This window comes from Heterodontus francisci, chromosome 25 (genome assembly GCF_036365525.1).
Source record: "Heterodontus francisci isolate sHetFra1 chromosome 25, sHetFra1.hap1, whole genome shotgun sequence".
Classification (NCBI taxonomy): Eukaryota; Metazoa; Chordata; class Chondrichthyes; order Heterodontiformes; family Heterodontidae; genus Heterodontus; species Heterodontus francisci.
In genome coordinates, this window is record NC_090395.1 from 25,298,837 (window position 1) to 25,322,702 (window position 23,866).

At 42.2% G+C, this 23,866-nt stretch overlaps 1 protein-coding gene across 7 annotated transcripts in view; it reads right to left on the minus strand.

Moving 5' to 3' along the window:
- Positions 1 to 23,866, minus strand: part of LOC137383789 (bile acid receptor-like) — a 181,451-nt gene that overhangs the window by 117,821 nt on the left and 39,764 nt on the right. For 3 of the 7 annotated variants that reach the window (XM_068056997.1, XM_068056996.1, XM_068056995.1), the window contains exon 2: positions 5,049 to 5,260. The exons of the other annotated variants lie outside the window; for them this stretch is intronic. The gene's annotated coding sequence lies outside the window, so the exon portion shown is untranslated. The remainder of the gene's footprint in view (positions 1 to 5,048; positions 5,261 to 23,866) is intronic. 7 annotated transcript variants of the gene reach the window in all.

The following is a 23,866-nucleotide window of genomic DNA, read 5'->3' on the forward strand; positions in this document are numbered from 1 at the left end:
AAGAGAGCTTTTGGGCCAACCATCAGGAAGATCGCCCCCCTCAAGACTAAATCAGGGAACACAATCACTGACCAACACAAGCAAATGGACCGCTGGGTGGAGCACTACCTAGAACTGTACTCCAGGGAAAATGTTGTCACTGATACCGCCCTCAATGCAGCCCAGTCTCTGCCAGTCATGGATGAGCTGGATGAACAGCCAACAAAATCGGAACTCAGTGATGCCATTGATTCTCTAGCCAGCGGAAAAGCCCCTGGGAAGGACGGCAATACCCCTGAAATAATCAAGAGTGCCAAGCCTGCTATACTTTCAGCACTCTACGAACTACTTTGCCTGTGCTGGGACGAGGGAGCAGTACCACAGGACATGCGCGATGCCAATATCATCACCCTCTATCAGAACAAGGGTGACCGCGGTGACTGCAACAACTACTGTGGAATCTCCCTGCTCAGCATAGTGGGGAAAGCCTTCGCTCGAGTCACTTTAAACAGGCTCCAGAAGCTGGCTGAGCGTGTCTACCCTGAGGCACAGTGTGGCTTTCGAGCACAGAGATCCGCCATCCGCCAGCGACAGGAGAAATGCCACAAACAACAGTTGCCCCTCTACGTTGCTTTCATTGATCTCACCAAAGCCTTTTACCTCGTCAGCAGACGTGGTCTCTTCAGACTACTAGCAAAGATCGGATGTCCACCAAAGCTACTAAGTATCATCAACTCATTCCATGACAATATGAAAGGCACAATTCAACATAGCGGCGCCTCATCAGATCCCTTTCCTATCCTGATGGCATGAAACAGGGCTGTGTTCTCGCATCTACACTGTTTGGGATCTTCTTCTCCCTGTTGCTCTCACATGCGTTCAAGTCTTCAGAAGAAGGAATTTTCCTCCACACAAGATCAGATGGCAGGTGTTCAACCTTGCCCGTCTAAGAGCGAGGACCGAAGTACAGAAAGTCCTCATCAGGGAACTCCTCTTTGCTGGCGATGCTGCATTAACATCCCACACTGAACAGTGTCTGCAGAGAAGGATTGCGGCTGCCTGCAATGAATTTGGCATAACCATCAGCCTCAAGAAAACGAACATCATGGGACAGGACGTCAGAAATGCTCCATCGTTCATATATCGGTGACCACGCTCAAGAGTTCACCTACCTAGGCTCAACTATTACCAGTAACCTGTCTCTCGATGCAGAAATCAACAAGCGCTTGGGAAAGGCGTCCCCTGCTGTGTCCAGACTGGCCAAGAGAGTGTGGGAAAATGGCGCACTGACACGGAACACAAAAGTCCGAGTGTATCAAGCCTGTGTCCTCAGTACCTTGCTCTACAGCAGCGAGACCTGGACAACGTATGTCAGCCAAGAGCGACGTCTCAATTCATTCCATCTTCACTGCCTCTGGAAAATCCTTGGCATCAGGTGGCAGGACCATCTCTCCAACAAAGAAGTCCTCGAGGCGGCCAACATCCCAAGCATATACACCCTACTGAGCCAGCGGCGCTTGAGATGGCTTGGCCATGTGAGCCGCATGGAAGATGGCAGGATCCCCAAGGACACATTGTACAGCGAGCTTGTCACTGGTATCAGATCCACCGGCCGTCCATGTCTCTGCTTTAAAGACGTCTGCAAACGCGACATGAAGTCCTGCGACATGGACCACAAGGCGTGGGAGTCAGTTGCCAGTGGTCGCCAGAGCTGGCGGACAGCCATAAAGGCGGGGCTAAAGAGTGGCGAGTCGAAAAGACTTAGCAGTTGGCAGGAAAAAAGACAGAAGTGCAAGGAGAGAGCCAACTGTGTAACAGCCCCGGAAACCAATTTTATCTGCAGTGCCTGTGGAAGAGTCTGTCACTCTAATATTGGCCTTTATAGCCACTCCAGGCGCTGCTTCAGAAACCACTGACCACCTCCAGGTGCTTACCCATTGTCTCTCGAGGCAAGGAGGCCAAAGAAGAAGAAGAAGAAGAAGAGATTTGGTTTTCCCATCATTTGACAGGTATGGCATGCCCTCCAAAATTGTCTCACATTCTTTTTGAGACCTGGCCAGTAATAATGTTTGCTTATGTGTGATTTGGTCTTCCGAATTCCCCTATGTCCTGCCAAACGAATGTCGTGTGCTAACCTTAATAGTCCTTGGCAATATTTAGGTGGTACCATTATCTGTTCAACAACTGTCCAGTCTTTGTCTGCAGGTCCTTGAGGCGGTCTCCATTTCCTCCTCAAAATCCAGTTTGCCATATAATAAACTCCCTTCGCCTTAGCTTCTGACAGAGCCGTCTGTGCTATTCGGTATATCTCTGGATCAGCTTGCTGTACTGCAATGATAGATGATCTGTTAAACATCTCATTTGGATTATCTAAATCCCTAAAATAAGGTTTCAGATACTTGGCTATCTGTTTGTGGTGTCCCTTTTACCTCCGACAATAGATCCTGTTTATCCATTGCTCGGTTGACAACACATGCAGGAAATGTTCCCGGAACTTGTTTCTGTAATTGCTCCATTTCCTTAATTTCACTTGGTTCCTCTGTAACTGGAGGAGAAACTGATATTTTTGATCCAGCCAAATCATTTCCTAGGAGTAGATCAATTCCCTTTAGTGGTAAACTGTGGACAACACTTACAGTTACTACCCCAGATATTAAGTCACTCTCTAGGCATGCTTTATACAAAGGTACGTGTATACACACCCTGCCAATCCCATTCACTAAAACTTTAGCGTTCAAGGCGTTCTCTGGTGGAAACCTCATATCTTTCCCCAGCAAGAGTGTTTGGGTTGCTCCTGTGTCCCTGAGTATAATGATAGGTTTTCCTGCCTCACTTACAGGATACGGAGCTACTCTCCCCTTTGACAAAAAATCATTATAACTCTCAGGTATTTTATTTTTAACCTCTGCACTCCTTTTAGTTTTAGATCTGGTTTCACATTCACAGCTGTCGTTAAAGCTATAGCCTGGTCTGCTATACTCTCAGTCAGAGTCTTTTCCTCTGCACTAACTTTGTGTACCCCAACAAGTCCTATATGTTTACCTTGCAATTTCCAGCACTCTGAACAAAGATGACCTGTTTTGTTGCAATGATAACACTTTGGCTTGCGAACCTCACTTCTACCCTCAGCACCTTCCTTTCTGACCTGAGGAGGTGATCCTGGGGCATTCCCAGATGTTCCTTCTTGTCCCCGGATACTTGCCTTCCTTTCACTCTCCCACTTTCTATCCTTCTCGGGTTTATGGGGGTGACGGACAAAATAGGTTGGCTTATTCACAAGCTCAAAATCATCAGCAATCTCTGCTGCTTGCCTAGCTTTCAAAACTTTCAGGTTATCTATATGAGGTCTCACTACTGAAGGAATGGAGTTTTTAAACTCTTTTAAGAAAGTCAATTCTCGAAGGGTCTCATATGTGGTTTCTATCTTTAATGCCCGTAATCCAATGGTCAAAAGTCATTTGCTTCACCCTCTCAAATTCTAAATATGTCTGCCCAGCCAATCTCGTAAATTCCTAAACTTCAGGGACTAACTCATATGCAGCAAGAATAGCCTTTTTGCCATCTCATAATCTGCAGAAGCTTCTTCAGGAAGCATAATATAAACTTCATGAGCTCTGCCTACCAGTCTTTCCTGTATAAGCAGTGTCCAGCTTTCTTTTGGCCATTTCATCTGTTTGGCTATTTTTTCAAAAGATATGAAAAATGTCTCTATGTCCCTTTCCTCGAACAAATTTAAATAATTTTTCGCTGGGTCCCGACCTAAATTCAGATTCTTCCTGACCCGAATTTCCCCTGGATTCAAGACTAGCCTCTTGTCTTAGTTCCATCCCTTTGAACTTAAATTTCCTCTCTTCTCTTTCACTTTCTCTTTGAAGTTCAAGTTTTCTTATTGCTTTTGCTTTTTCTTTTTCCCATTCCTCTTTTTCCAATTGAAGTTTTCTTAATTCTTTCTCTGCCTCAAGTTTTTTCGTTTCTAACTGAATCCTAGCCAATGCCACTGCATCACTCTCAGACCTACTCCCTTCTTGTCTCTTGTATTCCCTTTCTTGTTCCTCCTATCCCCTTCAGTTTCATCATCATCTTCTACTAATTCCAGATGTTCGGCCATTATGTCAATTATCTCTGCTGTTTTGGCACCTGACTTCAATTCCAACCCCAATTTCGCTGCCAATTCTTTTAATTTGTTCTTAGTTAAAGTTATCAAGTTACTCAGGGAAACATTCTGCTTTCCCAAAAACTCCGTTACAACGACTAGTGCCATTAACGATGGTATAGACTGTACCTTATTATACATTGTAATTGTAATTGGCGTTAGATTTAGATCCCAAGAATCGAGTTTCCAATTGATATAATCCCGGATGCGACAGCAATTAAATATAATGCCAAATGTATGACTCCCATTTAAATATGTTATCCCAGCGATGAGTAATGAATATGATTCTAAATGCGAACCCTTCAAATTAGACTGATTCTGATCCCAGATGTGAGTCACTGAATAAAATATGATTCCATCTCAAGCGAGCCCCCAATTAATATATGATTCAAAACCCAGATGGGAAACCCAATTAATATGCTATGACCGACCACTAAAGTCAAAGCCCATAATCAAAATATATGATTCTGATTGTGGTGGGAGAAACGCACTGTTGATTCAGTCCCGTCCCTCCATAGATCGTCTAACATATCATTTTTAAACTTTCCAAATTAAAGAAAGACCCAGCCAAATTGGACCATCTATTAACCCCCAAATGAGGCTAACCAAACCAGGTGTCTTTAGATCAACAAATTAACTGTTTAATTAGAAAAAGTAAATTATTAAACCCTACTAAGATATAAACAACATTTAAAATAGAAACATTAATGTCCTAGCATATTTTCGCTCCTGCCGAAATCTTCCAATGTGGAATAGTCCAACGTTGCATGACGTCCTCACAACCGTCTGATGGGAAAAAAAAGGTTCTTCAACAGTAGGATAGTCAGTAGTCTAGTTCAGAAGTTGAAATGATGCTCATCTTCCAGCGATGAATTCAACAATTACAGTTCAGTAGTTAAAGGAATTGGTTACTTACTTGTAAGAAAGTAATCTGGCTTGACATCAGAATTCTGAGAGTATAATAAATAGGGTTTCAATAAACTGAGAGAGAGCTCTTATTTCCTTCAGTATATGCTGGTCCAGTTGTCTGTTTCTGTTAACTGTGTCTCAAAAGCCAGTTTTTCAACTAGTTTCAGATGTCAAACGACATCAATGTATCTCGTGCCTTTGGTCCTGAGTGGCTGTATCCTATGGCAACGAGAAAGCACTCTTTGAATCACAGTCTCGGGAGCTTGTTACCTTAAAGCAGTACTTCTCCTTTTCCAGCCTTAAATGCACACTGCATTCTTCCCGGAAACAAAAAACTACAGGATCATAAAACACCCCTCAGAGGCAGGATGTCCCGACTCCAAGAACTGCCGGCAAATCAGAGGGCTGGCAGTTTTTCGGTCCCAGCAGCATCACCGGGAGCGGTGGTCACTACTGGGACTGCACCCAGCGAGAAGTGGAACATTAACATCGGCCTCGGAAAAGATAAATGTGGTGGAGTCTATCTGGGGCCAATCGGACAGGCCCTGATGAGGGGGATGGGGGGGGGGGGAGGTGGTCGATGGAGAGACAGTGGGGGGGGGGATTCTTCCAGTGGGGGCTTTAATTAGCCACTTAAGGGCCTCAATTGGCCCATGGGTGGCCAAGCCACCTGCCACACACCCTGCTGTTGGTAAAATACCAGTGGCAGCAGGTAGATGATGGGCATGGCACTGCCACCATCCCACACGATTTTACGCCTCCCTGCCTTCCAGCCCACTCCTAGAAACATAGAAAAATAGGAGCAGGAGTAGGCCATTCGGCCCTTCAAGCCTGCTCTGCTATTCTATACGGTCATGGCTGATCATCCAAACTCAGTAACCAGTTGCCACATTCCTTGATCTCATTAGCCCTAAGAACTATATCTCACTCATTCTTGAATATATTTAATGATTCGGCCTCAACTGCTTTCTGTGGTAGAGAATTCCACAGGTTCACCACTTTCTGGGTGAAGAAATCTCTCCTCATCTCAGTCCTGAATGGTTTACCCCTTATCCTTAGATTGTGACCCTGGTCCTGGACTCCCCCACCATCGGGAACATCCTGCATTTAGTCTGTCCAGTCCTGTTAGAATTTTGTAGGTTTCTATGAGATCCCCTCTCATTCTTCTAAACTCTAGCGAATACAAGCCTAATCGACCCAATCTCTCTTTATACGTCAGTCCTGCCATCCCAGCAATCAGTCTAGTGAACCTTCGCTGCACTCCCTCCATAGCAAGAACATCCTTCCTCAGATAAGGAGACCAAAACTGCACACAATACTCCAAGGCCTTGTATAATTACAGCAAGGCATCCTTGCTCCTGTATGCGAATCCTCTCGCGATGACGGCCAACATTCCATTTGCTTTCTTAACTGCCTGCTGCACCTGCATGCTTACTTTCAGTGACTGGTGTACAAGGCCACCCAGGTCTCGCTGCACCTCCCCCTTTCCCAATCTATCGCCATTCAGATAATAATCTGCCTTTTTGTTTTTGCCACCAAAGTGGATAACCTCCTGGGCGGGATGGTAGTGTAAAATTCTGGCCACAATCTTTGGTATTGAAAAGGCGAGAGGCAAGCACTAATCACGCCGCTTATGGGCACCTTGTCTTTCAGGAGGGCAGAAATCTGGGGGGCAGGCACTGATCACGAAACTATCTTAAAGAGAAGAACTCTAATGGGATGAAAAAGATCCTGATTCAGGGGCAGGATTTTGGGTTTTGGGTCTATCTTGAGGCGCCCTCTCTCCAACTTTTAAAACTTTTAAAATAAGGGCGACCTAAGGCTGCAGCTGTTGCCAGACAGGCGGGCAGGGTCGCAAAGCCTGCCTGGCGCACTGCCCATGCACTCCCCACATTACGCCTCGTCTGGTCTCCCACAGGCAGCTGGCCTGTTCTTCAGTCAGCCTCTGACAATAGGTTTTAATAGATTTAATAGCTCCTTAACCACCCTTAATTGGCTACCCGCCACTTGCCTTCCAACCCCCATCCTGTCTCTGGGAAAATGGTCCAGGGGTGAAATTGTGCCAGGAAACCGGCACACCAGCCAGCAGCACCAACTTTTGTGCCTGCCCACCTCTGTACAACACAGCTGTCAGAGTCCAAATGGTGGGAGATTGATCTCTGTTTACTTCGATTTCTAGTATAAATGGGAGATGGAAACTTTAGCACTCTTGGGTAAATGATCAATTTCTGATCGCACTTGCCAGATTATTAGCATTCAGTGCTAATCAAGATTAAAATCACAACAGGATTATCATGATCACAACCCTTTACTTCTTCATGAGACTCCTGTTGAGCTCTAGAATATTTCGACCATCTGACCTCAGTTTGATGTGCAACTTGACTGTGAAGTGTAAGGCAATAATGTTGCTGTGATCTAGATGCTGTGGAAAATGGCTCAGTCACAGCAATAATAAGTTTGTTCTGGTTAAATTGCACTATGTTTTTACAATCTGAATTCCCATCCTGGAACACTATTAGGGGCAAGAGGCAGGCTATGCCCCCACCAAGATAGCCCAAGGACTAGCTGTGCTTGTCAATGAAGGACACATCCTGAACAAGGGAGGTACATATGAACTTAAATGAAATAGACTGAGCTAATGGGTTCAGCAAGCACACCTATTATGATTGTGATTTCAAGTGTGACTACCACAAATATTTTTAATCTTCTACAGCACCATGTACCACCGCTATTGTAAATGTAACACCGCTACTAAAGACAGAAGGGACAGAGAAAAGAAGGAACTATAGACCAGTTAGCCAGACATCAGTTGTCAGGAAAATGCTGGAATCTATTAAGGGAGTCTTAACAATGCACTCAGAAAATCATAGTACAATCAATGTCGGCATGGTTTTATGAAAGGGAAATAGTGTTCAACGAATTTATTGGAGTTTTTTTGAGGATACAACTAGTAGGGTAGATAAAGGTGAACCAGTAAATGTAATATACTTGAATTTCCAAAAGGTATTCGATACTCAAAAGGCACAAGATAAGGGGTTCTGAAGTTGGGGGATAATATATTAGCATGGATAAATGATTAGTTAACAGTCAGGAAGCAGGGAGTAGGGATAAAGAGGCATTTTCAAGTTGGCAGACTGATCAGTGGACTGCTGGGGCCTCAGCTATTTACAATCTATATTAATGATTAGACAAAGAGACCAAGAGCAATGCATCTAAGTTTTCTGATGATACAAAGATAGGTGGGAATATAGGCTGCGAGAAGGACACAAAAAGGCTGCAAAGAGATATATTCAGGTTAAGTGAATGGGCAACAAGGTGGTAGGTGGAGTATAATGTAGGGAAGTGTGAGGTTATTCACTTTGGTAGAAAGAAGAGAAAAGCAGAATATTTTTAAAAGGTGTGAAACTTCTAAATGTTGATGATCCGAGAGACTTGGGTGTACTCTTAGAAGGAACACAGAAAGTTAGCACACAGGTACAGCAAGCAATTCGGAAGGCAAGTGACATGTTGACCTTTATTGCAAGAGGATTGCAGTACAAGAATAAGGAAGTCTTGCTACAATTGTACAGGGCTTTGGTGAGATTACACCTGGAGTACTGTGTGCAGTTTTGGTCTCCATATCTAAGGAAGGATAAAATTGATTTGGATGCGGTACAACGATGGTTCAGTAGATTAGTTCCTGGTATGAGGGTTGACTGAGTGGCTGAGTAAATTAGGTCTATACTCTCTGGAATTTAGAAGAATGAGAGGTGATCCCATTGAAACATACAAGATTCTGAAGGGGTTTGACAGGGCAGACACTGAGGTGTTGTTTTCCTTGGCTGGGGAATCTAGAACAAGGGGGCACAGTTTCAGGATAAGGGGCTGATCATTTAGGACTGAGAAGTGGAGAAACTTCTTCACTCAAAGTATTGTGAATCTTTGGAATTCTCTACCTCGGAGGGGTGTGGATGATCCATCATTGAATATATTTAAGGCTTGGAGAGATAGAATTTTCGTATCTCAGGGAATCAAGGGACATGGGGAGTGGGCAGGCAAGTGAATTTGAGGCTGAAAATCTGCCATGATCATATTAAATGGTGGAACAGGTTCAGGGAGCCATATGGTCTACTCCTGCTCCTGTTGCTTATGTCATGTGCCAGCTTGGTTCACTGGTAGCACTCTGGTTCCTGTGTTAGGATGTGGTGGGTTCAATCCCCACTCAATGATGTGGGTCTTAGCCTAGTGGTAATGAAACAGGGCTAACAATCCAGTGGTTGTGAGTTTAAAGCCCACTATAGCAAGTTGCACAATTGTGTTCAATAAATTTTGGTAGGTATCATCACAAAAACCCAGTTGTTCACTAATGTCTCATCTAAATATGATTTTATTTCCACAATAAGTGTGTTTGACTCTTAATACACTCTGACTTAGCCTTGTAATCCATTCAGTTGAAAAAAATCAGTCTGTTTTCATCAATGAGCCAGGCATTGGATCAGGGTATGGCTCAGGCACTCTCAGCCCAACTGATCCTGCAAAGACCTCCTCAATAATGTGTTAGAACTGGCATCCGTGTTGGGAGTTCTGTCAATAGACTAATTGAGCAAAAGCCTGATATTCACAGTCAGATCTATCAGCTAATATTCGAGGTTCCTCAATGACTATCCTGGGTATGTCCTATCTATAATCTGTAGTTATAGACATGGTCTTAGAAGTCCTCAACTTTGACTCCAGACCCTATGAAATCTCACAGCTTTAGGTCAAACAAAGTCAAGATACTATCTACCCGGATGCTTTCAAAAGTGAATTGGATAATTATCTGAAGAGAAAAGATTTGCAGGGCTACGAGGAAAAGGCAGGGGAGTGGGACTAGCTGGGTTGTTCTCCCAGAGGGCCAGCATGGACATGATGGGCAGAATGGCTTCCTTCTGTGCTGCTCCTATTCTATGATTTTATGTGCTAAGCTTACCTCATCAACATCTTCTGGCCTCACAATCGCTACCTTGAGGAGGATGAGAACAACACATCATGGAAACACCTTCATCTCCAAGTCACAATCCAACCTAACTTGGTGATATTGCCATTCCTCACTGTTGCTGGGTGAAATTCCTACAGTACCTACTAACATTATTGTGGGGCCACCATCACCAGAAGAACTGCAGTGGCACATGTAGGAGGTTCACTCCTGCCTTCTCAGGGCAATTAAAAATGGGCAAATGTAGCCTTGGCAAGGCTTCCCACTTCCTGAGAACAAATGAAAAGACAAATGCTGCCTTGTTTGCCTGTTGAAGCGGATGTTAAAATCTCATTTTGAAGAACAGAGTTCTTTTGGTTAATATTTAACTTTCAGACAACACCATTGAAATAGAGGATCTAGTCATTTATCTCAGTGCTGTTAATGGGACCTTGCTATGCACATACTGCTGCGATATGTGCCTACAAAATAACAATGACCATATTGCAAAAGTAATCCATTGGATGTGAAGCACTTTGGGATGTTGACATGCTTTATAAATTACTTTATATGTGATCATACATCTCCTCCGTCTATTAATCTAGTTTGGTGCACTAAACAACAAGTTGGATTAATATAGCCCCTTTAATGAAGTAAAATGTATCAAGGTGGTTCACAGGAGCAATTATCAACCTCCGATCACCGTCGCCACTGCTTCAATGCACCCTGCCACCATCCATCACCACCAGCCACTGTTTCACCACAGCCTTGCCCTCTGATCACCACTAATAACCCCAACCTCTGCCCAATTGCCACCTCCTTCTCCCCATCTACCAATACCTCCCCTCACCCCAGTCACTGCTGCCTCCCAATCCGATTCCCACCCCACCCCATTCCTGGTCACCCATTTCCTCACTCATCTGAAGGCTGCTGCAACACCAACAACACCTTGATCCTTCATTATCCTTTGCCAGTGAGCTGCCTGTTGCTTTCAGCAGCCCACTGGCTCCACGGAAATGAGGCCCGAGACCTAAGATTTGGGGAACCTTGGGCCTCAACATTCAGGTGCAGGGATTGCACACTGCACTCATGCATGCCCAAAAATGGGCACTTCCAAGAGGCCAATGACTTTTACCTTTCATAAAAACCAACAGGAAATAGTTACTTTTCATACATAATCCCAGATAATAAAGATTGACAGGTTGTTTACTTGCAGGGATAGCAGAAATGAACCTAATTCTGGCCTTGCTTTCCATTAACACTCACACTTTCCTGCAAGAATGAGAGTGGATCTCCTGGCTGATTTTCCCTGTGTAGTCCAGGGACAGTGGGGTAAACTACAGCACTGCCATGCCGAATGACATTAGGAAACTCAGGGATTAGATCTGGTCTTTATAGTTGTTTCTATTCTGGTCCTCCTGGAACAAAATTTCCAGTAAAGCCAGGAATCCTTGAAAATATGGAACTACTGCCCTGAAAAATTTGCCAATGGCAAAACACAACTCAAAACAGAACCCATTCCCACCCAAAGCTTGACCAGAGCAATAATGAAATTTCCCACACTCTCTTTTTCAAGCATGTTGGACTGAGATAACTGGGAATTAGCAAATGATTTGACATGTTTCTTAAGAGAAGATTCTCTGGGGACCTTCTGGTTTGCAACTCAGAACACTTTGTTTACAAAATAGTCATATTGGATTATCAAAGATGGCAACTGAAATGAAAGCCTGACTGATGTTTATAATAAAGATGCTTTAAAAAAAAAGGATTTGAAAGTGAAAGATTAATCATTATGGTCACATTAATGACTCACTCAGAAAACCTTCATATTTTAAAATCAGGGTAAACTGGCACTGAGTGACCCTGACCCAGATAATGGATCATTCCAAAATTGTGCCTAATCAGATTGGCGGCCGGACCACGGCAAATTAATCTGCTGGCCTCATCCAGCAAGCAGCTGGCCCCAGAGGCATCTTGCCAGTCGTGTTGGGGTGGCAGGATCAGTTGGCAGGCATACTAGACAAGGGTCTAAAGTGAGTCTAGGGAGTATAGGAGAAATGAACATGGTGGTAATGTTACTGGACTAGAAATCCAGAGCTCTGAACGAATGCTTTGGTGACATGAGTTCAAATCCCACTATTGCAGCTAGGGGAATTTAAATTTAATGAATAAATATGGAATTAAAAATACTGGTTTCATTAATAATGATAATGAAACTACTAGATTCTGGTTAAAACCCATCAGGTTTACTAGTGGAAAAATCTGTCTGGCCTACATGTGACTCCAGATCCTCTGCAATGTGGTTGACTCTCAACTGCCTTCTGAAACAGCATAGCAAGCCAGTCAGTTATATCAAATCACTGAAGAATAGCATTGAGGGTGTATCAATGCTGCATGGACTGCACCACCACCTTCTCAAGCACAATTAAGGATTGGCAATTAATGCTGGCCTAGCCAATGCTGTTCACTTCCCAAGAACAGCTCAAAATAAAAAGGGAAGAGGGTGAATAGCAGTGGCCTACATTTTTAATGTAGAGCTGTGAGGAGCTTTCCTGCCCTTCCAGTCTCCACATTCAGGTTACATATTTTTTAAAATTACCCATATATTGGAACAGTTATAACATTGAACTTTCTGTTCAGAGGTTGGCCGCCTAAATCTGCCTTTTTGTAAATCTCACCTCAAGATACGAAAGCATGCTGAGGGACCTTGTACGAAGGCACCTCCAACTACGAGGCTTGTAGCATTGCTGATGCTAAATATAAACACCAGCTGAGAAGGTGTACTTGAAAAATCAAGATTTCCAACCTGCTGTATCCAGGATCCAGTGTTCAATCTGGAGACACTCAATCCAAGCAAAATAGTCAGTCATCATAGAACTCACGGCAAAAAAATGAGATAGTATTCTGCTGTCTTCTTCAATATCAAAGGATGAACCACAACTTCTTTGCACCATTTACCAGATGGAAAATGGGCACATTGAGGCTCAATTTTACCTCTCCTTGTGATTCAACTAAAATAACACACAGTACCTCACACAGAAATGAAGACAAGACAAATACATTTAAATTAATCTTTTTTGGTTTGTGAAATTAATTTATGGCAGGCATGGTGATAATTGGCTTTCACGGGCTGTGCAATGAGGTGATGTCTCACACATGACTTTTGTCTTATACATAAATTTGCACCAGATAATGGGAAAAGGGAATTTTGGAACATTGATAATGGAGTTTCTATTGTGCTGTATTTATCTTTCTCCTCATCCTGTCTACATTGTGTGTTTAAACTTCAGACACTATTTCTCAATATAACTACAGTTATCATTGTTTTGGAATCTGTCTTTTACTGTCATTCAGTTACTTGTTAATTTTTAAACCATCTCCAGATGTACTTTTCCTGCTCTCTAGGTAAAGTCCATTAACACTGGAACTGGAACATTTCCCTGTTGCCCACTGTCAGCCCACAACACTCCCAAATCAAGTTTAGTAGATGCTGGGTATGGGGTAAAACTCCCATTTTCTCCCCGATTAATGTTCCAACCTCAGACAAGTACTCACTAGAGGAGCAGTGTGACATTTTCCATTTCCCAAATCAGCTATCCTTCCCATCTCTCTGAATGAGATGATCAATTTAGTGACAACTAGTGCCAGATTAGGACAGGTTTGTGCTATGGGAACACCTACTAGGACTAGGTTTTAGAATTAGATTTAGATTTAGAGATACAGCACTGAAACAGGCCCTTTGGCCCACCGAGTCTGTGCCGCCCATTAACCACCTATTTATACTAATTCTACACTAATCCCATATTCCTACCACATCCTCACCTGTCCCTATATTCCCCTACCACCTACCTATACTAGTGACAATTTATAATGGCCAATTCACCTGTCAACCTGCAAGTCTTCTGGCTGTGGGAGGAAACGGAGCACCCGGAGGAAACCCACGCAGACACAGGGAGAACTTGCAAACTCCACACAGGCAGTACCCAGGATTGAACCCGGGTCACTGGAGCTGTGAGGCTGCGGTGCTAACCACTGCGCCACTGTGCCGCCCAAACTCATATGAACTTTATATGAAGCAGACAGATTCTGCTATATGCATCTGCAGCCATGTCCCAATGCTAACAAGCTACCATGTCCTATTTATGAATTTGTGTGATTTTGTTATAGCCTCTCCTAATTGCCCTATCTTTATGAGCATTTCATTTGCAGAATTATGCACACAGGTGAATTGTTTGTTATTGCAAAATACAAGGGAATAACAAGGTGTGGACCGATCATGGTTTTTTTGAGGCAGTTTTGTACTTCTGAATGGGGTAAAGGGTCACCTACTGTTAGCAGATTTTGTAATGGGTTCGAACAGTTTCAGGAAGTAAAGCTATTTGCTTACAAAACTGCTTTTGTCTCTATGCTTTAAGGCATAACACAGGAGTCTCATTAACTTCACATTGTAAATAAACAGCTAGAAATTTCTTTATGAATTGATCAGAAACTCATGGCGAATTTTATGCAGACCAGACACATAAGTGTGCTAAAGCAGATGAGAAATCTGCAGTGAGTAGCCTTGCCAGTGACGCTCATGTTCCAGCAATGAATAATTTTTAAAAATCAATTACAAATAAGAACATAAAATCATAATAAATAGGTGCTGGAGTAGGCCATTTGGTCCTTCGAGCCTGCTGCGCTATTCAACAAGATCAAGGCTGATCTTCTATCTCAACTTGACCTTCCCGCATCATCCCCATATCCATTGATTCCTTAAGTACCCAAAAATCTAACGACCTCTGTTTTGAATGCCCTCAAAGACTGGGCATCCACAGCTTTCTGTGGTAGAGAATTCCAAAGATTCACAACCCTTTGAGTGAAGCAATTTCTCATCATTTCAGTCCTAAATGACAGAACCCTTATTATGAGACTGTGACGTCATTTTTTAGATTTCCCAACTGCGGGAAACATTTTCTCAGCATCTAGGCTGTCAAGCCCCTTAAGAATTTTATTTATTACAGTTAGATCACCTCTCATTCTTCTGAACTCCAGGGAATATAGGCCTAGTCTACTCAATGTTTCCTCATTGGATAATCCCCTCACCCCAGGAACCAGTCTACTGAATCTTTGTTGCATTCCCCTAAGGTAAGTATATCCTTCCTTAGGTAAGGAGACCAAACGTTTACACAGTAACCCAGGTGTGGCCTCACCAATGTAAAACTTTTATACTCTTATACGCCAATCCTTTCTTGAAAATCCAATGTACTGCATTCACTAATTCCTTCTTTCTTAAATAGTGTGGTTATGTTTGCTACCGTCCAATCTTTAGGAACTATTCTAGAATCTAAGGAATTATGGAAGATCAAAACCAATGCATCCACTATCTCTGCAGCTTCCATTTTAGTATCCTAGGATGCAGGTCATCAGGTCCAGGAGATTTATTGCCACTAAGTCCTATTAATTTCTCCAGTGCTATTTCTTTATTTATACTGATTTCTTCAAGTTCCTCATTTTCACTAAACCCTTGGTTTGGTATTTGCCTTCCATTTATGCAAGTTAACTTTCTGTGATTCATAGAATCATAAAATGGTTACAGCACAAAAGCAGACCATTCAGCCTGTCGTGTCCGTGCTGGTTCTCTGCAAGAACAACTCAGCTAGTCCCACTCCCCCGCCTTTTGCCTGTACTCCTGCATTTATTTAATCTTCAGATAATTATCCAATCCTCTTTTGAAAGCCACGATTGAATCTGCCTCCATCACACTCTCAGGCAGTTCATTCCCAATCATAACTACTCGCTGTGTAAAAACATTTTTCTTCAAGTTGCTTTTGGTTCTTTTGCCATTAACCTTAAATCAGTGTCCTCTGGTTCTTGACCCTTCTGCCAATGGTACAAGGATACCCAGTTCCCTCTGAATGCAAACATTTCCCAGTCGCTCACCATTCAAAAAATTCTGCTTTTTTACTTTTTCTGCTGAAGTGTATAACTTCACACTTCACCACATTGTATTCCATCTCCCATGTACTACCCACCCAATTAACCTGTCTATCTCCCTCTGCAGCCACTTTGAGCCCTCCTCACCACTTACTTTCCCATCTAACTTTGTATTGTCAGCAAATGTGGATATGTTACTCTCATTTTCCTTATCTAATTCATTAATCTAGAGTGTAAATAGCTGAGGCCCAAGTACTGATTCTTGCTGTACCCCACTAGTTACAGCCTGATGAAAATGTCCCATTTATTCCTACTTCTGTTTTCTGTCCAGTAACCAATCCTCGATCCTTGTTAATATATTCCCTTCAATCCCATGAGTCCTAATTTTGTGCAATAGCATCTTGTGCGACATCTTATTCAATGCTTTTTGAAAATCCAAATACACTGCATCCTTTGGTTCTACTTTATCCATCTTACATTCTCACATACTGTCCTGGGCATTAGGCCAGGCTTAGCAATATTAGTGGACAAAGTTACGGGACACCTGAAACTCTATTGAAAAGTATCATGGGCAGTTATATGGACTCAAGGGTCTCAAACTTACAGCTAGAGTGTTATTGACAGGCAGTGCTATCCTGGAGATGGGCTCCAAGATCTTGTTGTTAAATCCTCAAAAAACTCGAACAAGTTTGTCAAACACAATTTCCCTTTCATAAATCCGTGTTAGTCATTTTATGATCTTCTAAGTGCCCTGTTACCACGTCCCTAATAATAAATTCTAGCATCTTGCCTATTACTGATAGGCTAACTGGACAATAGTTCCTTGTTTTCTCTCTTCCTGCTTTCTTAATTAAAGAGGTTATGTTTTCTATCTTTCAACACGTGGGAACTGTTCAAGAATCTAAGGAATTATGGAAGATCAAAACTAATGCATCCACTATCTCTGGAGCTACACTTTTAATACCCTAGGATGCAGGTCATCAGGTCCAGGGGATTTGTTGCTACTTAGTCCTATTAATTTCTCCAGTACTATATCTTTCTTTATGCTAATTTCTTTAAGTTCCTAATTCTCACTAGACCCTTGGGTCCCCATTATGTCTGGAATTTTTTATGTCTTCTACTGTGAAGATATTTGTTTAATGTCTTTGCCATTACCTCATTCCCCTCTAATAGGCCCAGGTTTACTTTCTCCAATTTCTTCCTATTTACATACCACATTTACAATCTGATTTTATGTCTTTTGCTGGTCTACTCTCATATTCTCTTTTCTCTTTCCTTATCAATTTCTTGATCCTCCTTTGCTGAATTTAAAATCCTCACAAACCTCAGCATTACTACTCTTTTTGGTATCATAAGCCTCTTCCTTTGATATACTGCTATCTTTAACTCCTCCTGGGAGCCTCGGTTGGACCATTTTTCTGTGAGATTTTTGTGCCTCAAAGGAATGTGTACTTGTTGCAAATTATTTATTAATTCTTTAAATGCTAGCCATTGCTTGTCTACCATCGTATCTTTTAATATAGTTTCCCAATCTATCTTAGCCAACTGGCCCCTCATACCTATGTAATTTGCTTTGTTAACTTTAATTGCCCTAGTTTCAAACTTAATTAAATCACATTCAAACTCAATATAAAGTTCCATCATATTATGGTCACTTTTCCCCAGAGACCCCTTTACGACAAGATTATTAAATAACACTTCCTGATTGCATAATATTAGATCCAAAATAGCCTGTTCACTAATTGCTTCCTCAACATACTGATCTAGAAAGCTTTCTTGTATACATTCCATGAACTCATTCTCCACACTATTAATGCAAATTTGGTTTGACCAGTCTATATGAAGATTAAAGTCCCCCATGATTACTGTATTACCCTTATTGCATGCACCTCCAATTTGCTGATTTATATTCTGTCCTAAACTATAACTACTGTTAGGGGGCCTATAAACAACAGTTTTCTGCCCCTTGCTGTTTCTTAGCTCAACCCAAACTGATTCTAAATCTTGATTTTCTAAGCTAAGATCCTTTCCCTTGACCGTCTTTATCACATCCTTTATTATCAGGGCTATCCCTTCTTTTCCATTTTTCCCATCTCTTCTAAAAGTTAAGTGTCCTGGAATATTTAGTTCCCAATGTTGGTCAATTTGCAACAACATCTCTATAATAGCTATTAGATCAAACCTATTGAATGTAATATTACTTTTCCCTTTGGTGTGTGAACAAGGAATATCCAAATAAAATGTGGGTTTTATTATAACGGAACTGGAACGTATATGTACAAATAGCTACTGCATGATGAGCACTTGGCACGTCATAACATTCAAGGCTATGGGCCAAGTGCTGGAAAATGGGATTAGGTAGACAGGTCAGGTGTTTTAATGCATCGGTGCAGACTCGATGGGCCGAAGGGCCTCTTCTGCACTGTATTATTCTGTGATTCTGCATGAGCTAGATTTAAACACCTCTCACTCTGCCAGGCTCCACCCACAACTGGTTGGTCATGTTTTGCTCGACATCACTTTCTCTGGTGACCTTCACTTACAGTTCTTTAAGGTGGTCCATTCTTAAGGTTGTCCCTTCTTAAGGTCATCCCACAACATTAATTTGTATCTGTGCTATTAATCCATCTAATTTGTTGCAAATGCTTTGCACATTCAGACATAATGCCTTTAGCTTTGACTTTTTTTAATAATTTTCCCTGATGTCACCTTAGTCACTAATGTCCTATTACCTTTGTTATTCTCATTGTCCGTCCTGACCCACTCCGCTTATTTTTACCCAAAACGCTGCTCTGCTCCAGAGTTTTATTATTTCCCTACCTGCTTTTGAATTTACCCTTTCCTGAATTCTCTCACCTCCATTTATTAGTTTAAAGTCCTGACTATTTCCCTAGTTATTCTCCAGGATACTGGTCCCAGCCTGGTTTAAGTGGAGTCCATCCCAACGGAACAGCTCCCTTTTACCCTAGTCCTGGTGCCAGTGGCCCGTGAAGCAAAACTCCTGCCTCCCATACCACTCCTTTACCCATACATTTAACCTTCTAATCTGTTTAGCACTAAGCCAGTTGCTGTGTGGCTCAGGTAACAAACCAGGGATTATTACTTTTGAGGCTCTATCTTTTAATTTGAGTCCTAACTCCTCAAACTCTTTCAGCAGAACATCATTCCTAGTCCTACCTATGTCTTTGGCTCCTACATGGACCACGACAACTGTATCGTCCCCCTACCACTCCAAGTTCTTATCCAGCAGTGAGGAGATATCTTTAACCTTGGCACCGGGCAGGCAACACAACCTTCGGAACTCACAGTCACGGCTGCGGAGAACTGTATCTGTTTCCCTAACTGTATGGTCCCCTAACACTACCCCCACTTGAATGGCTTCCTGCGCCATGGTGCTGTGCTCAGTTTGCTCATCAACCTGCAGTCTTTGTTCTCATCACACAGGTAGCAAGTACTTTGTACCTGTTGGTCAAAGTCAAGGGCTGTAGCTCCTCCATGACTACATTCTGGATCCCCATACTTGCCTGATTCACAGCCACACCCTCATATGCTAACCATTGGCAAACTCTAAAGTTCTGCTTAACCTAATGGGTGTGACTGCCTCCTGGAACAAAGTATCCAGGTAATGCATCCGCTCCCTGATGCCCTGCAATGACTGCAGTTCAACAACTCTGAGCCATAGTTCTTTCAGCTGCAGTCACTTACCACAGATATGATTGTTCAGGATCGCAATGCTCTCCACAAACACCCATAAAAATTACAGTTACTGTGCACACCCTGCCTAGCAAACCTTACTTATTTATTCTTTTGATTAGTTGATTAGCTAATTATTTTTAATTGAATTGATTATTTTAGTTTGATTAATTAATTGATTTATTTAGTTTAAGTTACTCATTTAATAAAGTAAGAGCAAGTTACAGTTCTCTTGCTTAGAGACAAAGAAAAACACTCACCAACTACTGGAGGTAAAAAAAGTAATAAGCAGTACCTGCTTTCTTGCCCCCACACCACCCCCCCACCGCCCGCACTGAACTCTCACGCACCAAGTTCCCGACTTTAGCACACAGTTAACGGAGCACTCTTTCAAGACCACTCTGTGTTCCATACTGTTAGAATAGTGCCTCTGTATTTTGTTAAATATATTTTTTAAAGATTCATTTTTGAAAGATTGAAGAAATGTTAAACTTTGGCATTTTCAAAGGGGGTCTTGTAAAGGCCACTTGACTTTGAGAAACAGTCCCTGGAAATGTTTTTTTAAAAGAGGCACTGAGTGGTCTTGTGAGGAATACTAGTCTTTCCAGGAAACCACCTGACTTCCAGCAACAACAACAAGTCTTTCCGGGAAGCCACCTGACTTCCAGCTCAATAAACTACAGAGAACTTTGGACACTTGCAGAAATTGTTTACAAAAAGATGACAGGTCAAGATTGATGGAGGTCAAAAGGTTGACCTCCTGTTGTCAGTTTCACTTTTGAATTGTTTTGATTTGGGGGTGAACTGTATAAAAAGGGAGAAAACTTCCAAGGAGAGAAGAGAATTCCCAAGTACAGAGAGAAGACCACAACCCAGCTCAGCTTTCCAGCACCTCTCTAAAAGACCCTGAGAAGTCCATTGTGTCAACTCATCTCATCTCCTGTCTTTGAAGAAAAGCCTGCTAAATTAATTCTCAACGCCGCCTGAAAAGAACTGTTCTAAAAGATCCCAGTGACCATCTACATGTACTCAGAGGCCAGACTGTAATGCCAGTTTTGCAACACAACATATCTCATCTGCTGTTTCTTCAAGAATGAGCAAGTATTCAGCCCAGGTGTTTCTTTGTCTTTAATAGAGCTCTGAAAACAAAACTCCCTTTATTTTCCAGTTAACGTGTGTGTGTGTGTGTGTGTGTGTGTGTGTGTGTGTGTGTGTGTGTGTGTGTGTGTGTGTGTGTGTGTGTGTGTGTGTGTGTGTGTGTGTAAGGTAAAAAGGGAACTTTAATATTTCAATCTGTGTGTTTATGCTTTACTTCATTATTGGTTTTGACTTGTTTTATAATAAACTGATAATGCTGTTGTTTATGACAGAAACCTGGTTGGTATGTTTTATTCTGGGATAAAAATAGAGTCCATGATTGACAGTAAGTGGGAAAAAAAATTTAAATATATGTTGTGACCCGTGGAGAAGTGGAACTGGAATAAACAGTGCACTCCTCCCGCTTCGGTCGAAACATATAATTGGGGGCTTTTTGCAGGATAAACCCAATGCCACAACGCAAAATTGTAAGTTGAGCAATAATAATTGAAAAAGGAAAAATAAAAAGAACTAGGTTTCTTGTGCAGTAGATTAAAGTTTACTCTACCAGAATGTCTTTAACAGTTGCTATGACTTTTCTGGGGAAGGAGGATGTATCCCTGAGTGATTTGGGGATCGTAACCAAGGTTAAGCTAATAGTATTGGCAGCAAAATTGGGGTTAGAGTTAAAAGTAGGAGTTAAGAAAGCAGACATAATTGAAGTACTTGAAAGAAGAAGAAAGCAAACCAGAGGGTAGTGCAGTTGGATTTGCTAAAAGTCAGTTACAAATGAAGCAGCTTGAGCTTGAACAGAAAAAGGAGGAAAAAGAATTGAAAAAACAAGAACTTGAAAGAGAATTGACAATGAAGAAACTTGAACTTTAGGAAAAGGAAAGGGAAAGAGAAAGAGAAGGAAAGGAATTCAAATTTAAAAAGATGGAACTAAGACAAAACCGTGGCCTTGGCTCCAAGGAAATTCTGGTGAGGAAAGATCTGACTCCAGCCCAGGACCCAGTGGAGAGCTATTTAAATTAGTACGAGCCCACCCAAATGTTTGAGGAAAAGGACGTAGAGGCACTTTTAATTTCTTTTGAAAAGATAGCCAAACAGAAAAAGTGGCCAAAGGAAAGCTGGACACTGCATATGCAAAGCAGGTTGATGGGCAGAGCTCATGAAGTTTATGCCATGCTTTCTGAGGAGGCTTCTGCAGATTATAAGATGGTAAAAAAGGCTATTCTCGCTGTGTTTAAGTTAGTCGCTGAAGCGTACAGGCAGAGATTTCAGAACCTCCGGAGATTGTCCAAGCAGACTTATATAGAATTTGAGAGGGTAAAGCAAATTAATTTTGATAATTGGATATGGGCACTAAAGATAGAGGCCACGTATGAGAACCTGAGGGAACTAATTCTCCTGGAAGAGTTTAAAAATTCATTCCCTCCGTTAGTGAGAACCCATGTAGAGAACCAGAAGATTTCAACAGCCGAACAGGCAACATAAATTGCTGCTGGTGATGAGCTTGTTTATAAGCCCAAAGCCTTTGTCCATCATGCCCACAAACCCAAGAAGGATAGAAAGTGGGGACAGCTGGGAATGCCCCGGGATCTCCTTCTCAGGCTAGAAAGGAAGATGCTGAGGGTGGAAGTGAGCTCCGCAAGCTTAAGTGTTGTCATTGTCACAAGGTGGGACATCTTCACGCAGAATGCTGGAAGTTGCAGGGATTTATTGGGGTACAAAAAGATAATGCAGAGAAAGCTGCATTGACCGAGAATACGACAAATCAGGCTGTAGTTCTGACTGCAGCTGTAAGACCAAATAGAAAAACCAATGTGAGTGCGGGGGTTGTGAATAAGATATCTGAGAGTTATAGGGAATTCTTCTCAAAAGGAAAAGTAATTCCTTATCCTTCAAGTGAGGCAGGCAAACCTATAGTTATACTTAGGGATACAGGAGCCAACCAAACTCTTTTGCTGGGAAAGGCATAACATTTCCACCAGACAGCGCACTGAATGCTAAGGTTTTAGTGAATGGTATTGGCAGGGAGTATATATCAGTACCTTTGTATCGGGTGCACCTAGAGTGTGACCTAATGTCTGGAACAGTAGTTGTGGGAGTTGTCCATAGGTTGCCAGTTGAGGAATTGGACCTACTCCTGGGGAATGATTTAGCCGGAGCAAAAGTAGTAGCTTCTCCAGTAGTCACAGAAAAACCAAGTGAAGTTAAAGAAACAGAACAGTTGCAGGAAAATGTTCCAGGAATTTTCCCTTCATATAGTAGTAACCCAAGCAATGACTAAACAAGTTCTATTGTCAGAGGCCAAATTGGCACCACAGACAGACAGCCAACTATCTGAAACCTTCTTTAGGGATTTGGATAATCCAAAGGAAATGTTTAATAAGTCTTCTCTGATCACGGCACAGCAAGCTGATCCAAAGTTAAATAAAGTGGCACAATCAACTCTAAGTTGAGACAAAAGGGATGGTGGTTCACCAGATAGTGGTACTACCTAAGTATCGCCAGAAACTATTAAGGATAGCGCATGAAATTCCTATAGCGGGACATCTGGGGATCTGGAAGACCAAATCACATGTAAGTCAACATTTTTACTGGCCAGGTCTTTCCAAGGGCGTGGAGCAGTTTTGTAAAATGTGCCATACACGCCAGATTGTAGGAAAACCGCAACCTGCCATAAAACCAGCACCTCTAATTCCCATACCAGTTATAAGGGAACCATTTAGTAGGGTGTTGGAAGACTGTGTAGGACCTTTACCAAAAACAAAAGTGGGACTCCAATATATACTCACTATCATGGATATGGCTACTCGGTTCCCATATGCCATTCCCTTGCAAACAATTTCTGCTAATGTAGAGGTAAAGAAGTTCACCCAGTTCTTCACTAGATATTGATTACCAATTGAGATTCAGTCAGATCAAGGTTCCAATTTTATGTCTAAAATTTTTCAGGAAGTTATGGGTAGTTTGGGTATAACACAGTTAAAGTCTTCTGCTTAACACCCACAGACACAGGGAGCTTTAGAAAGGTCCCATCAGACCCTCAAAACGATGATCAGGGCATACTGTCATGATTATCCCCACGATTGGGAAAAACAGCTAGAATTTTTTTGCTTGCCACTAAGGATTCACCTAATGAATCTATTGGTTTTAGTCTTTTTGAATTAATTTACGGACATGTTTAAGAAGTCCTCTAA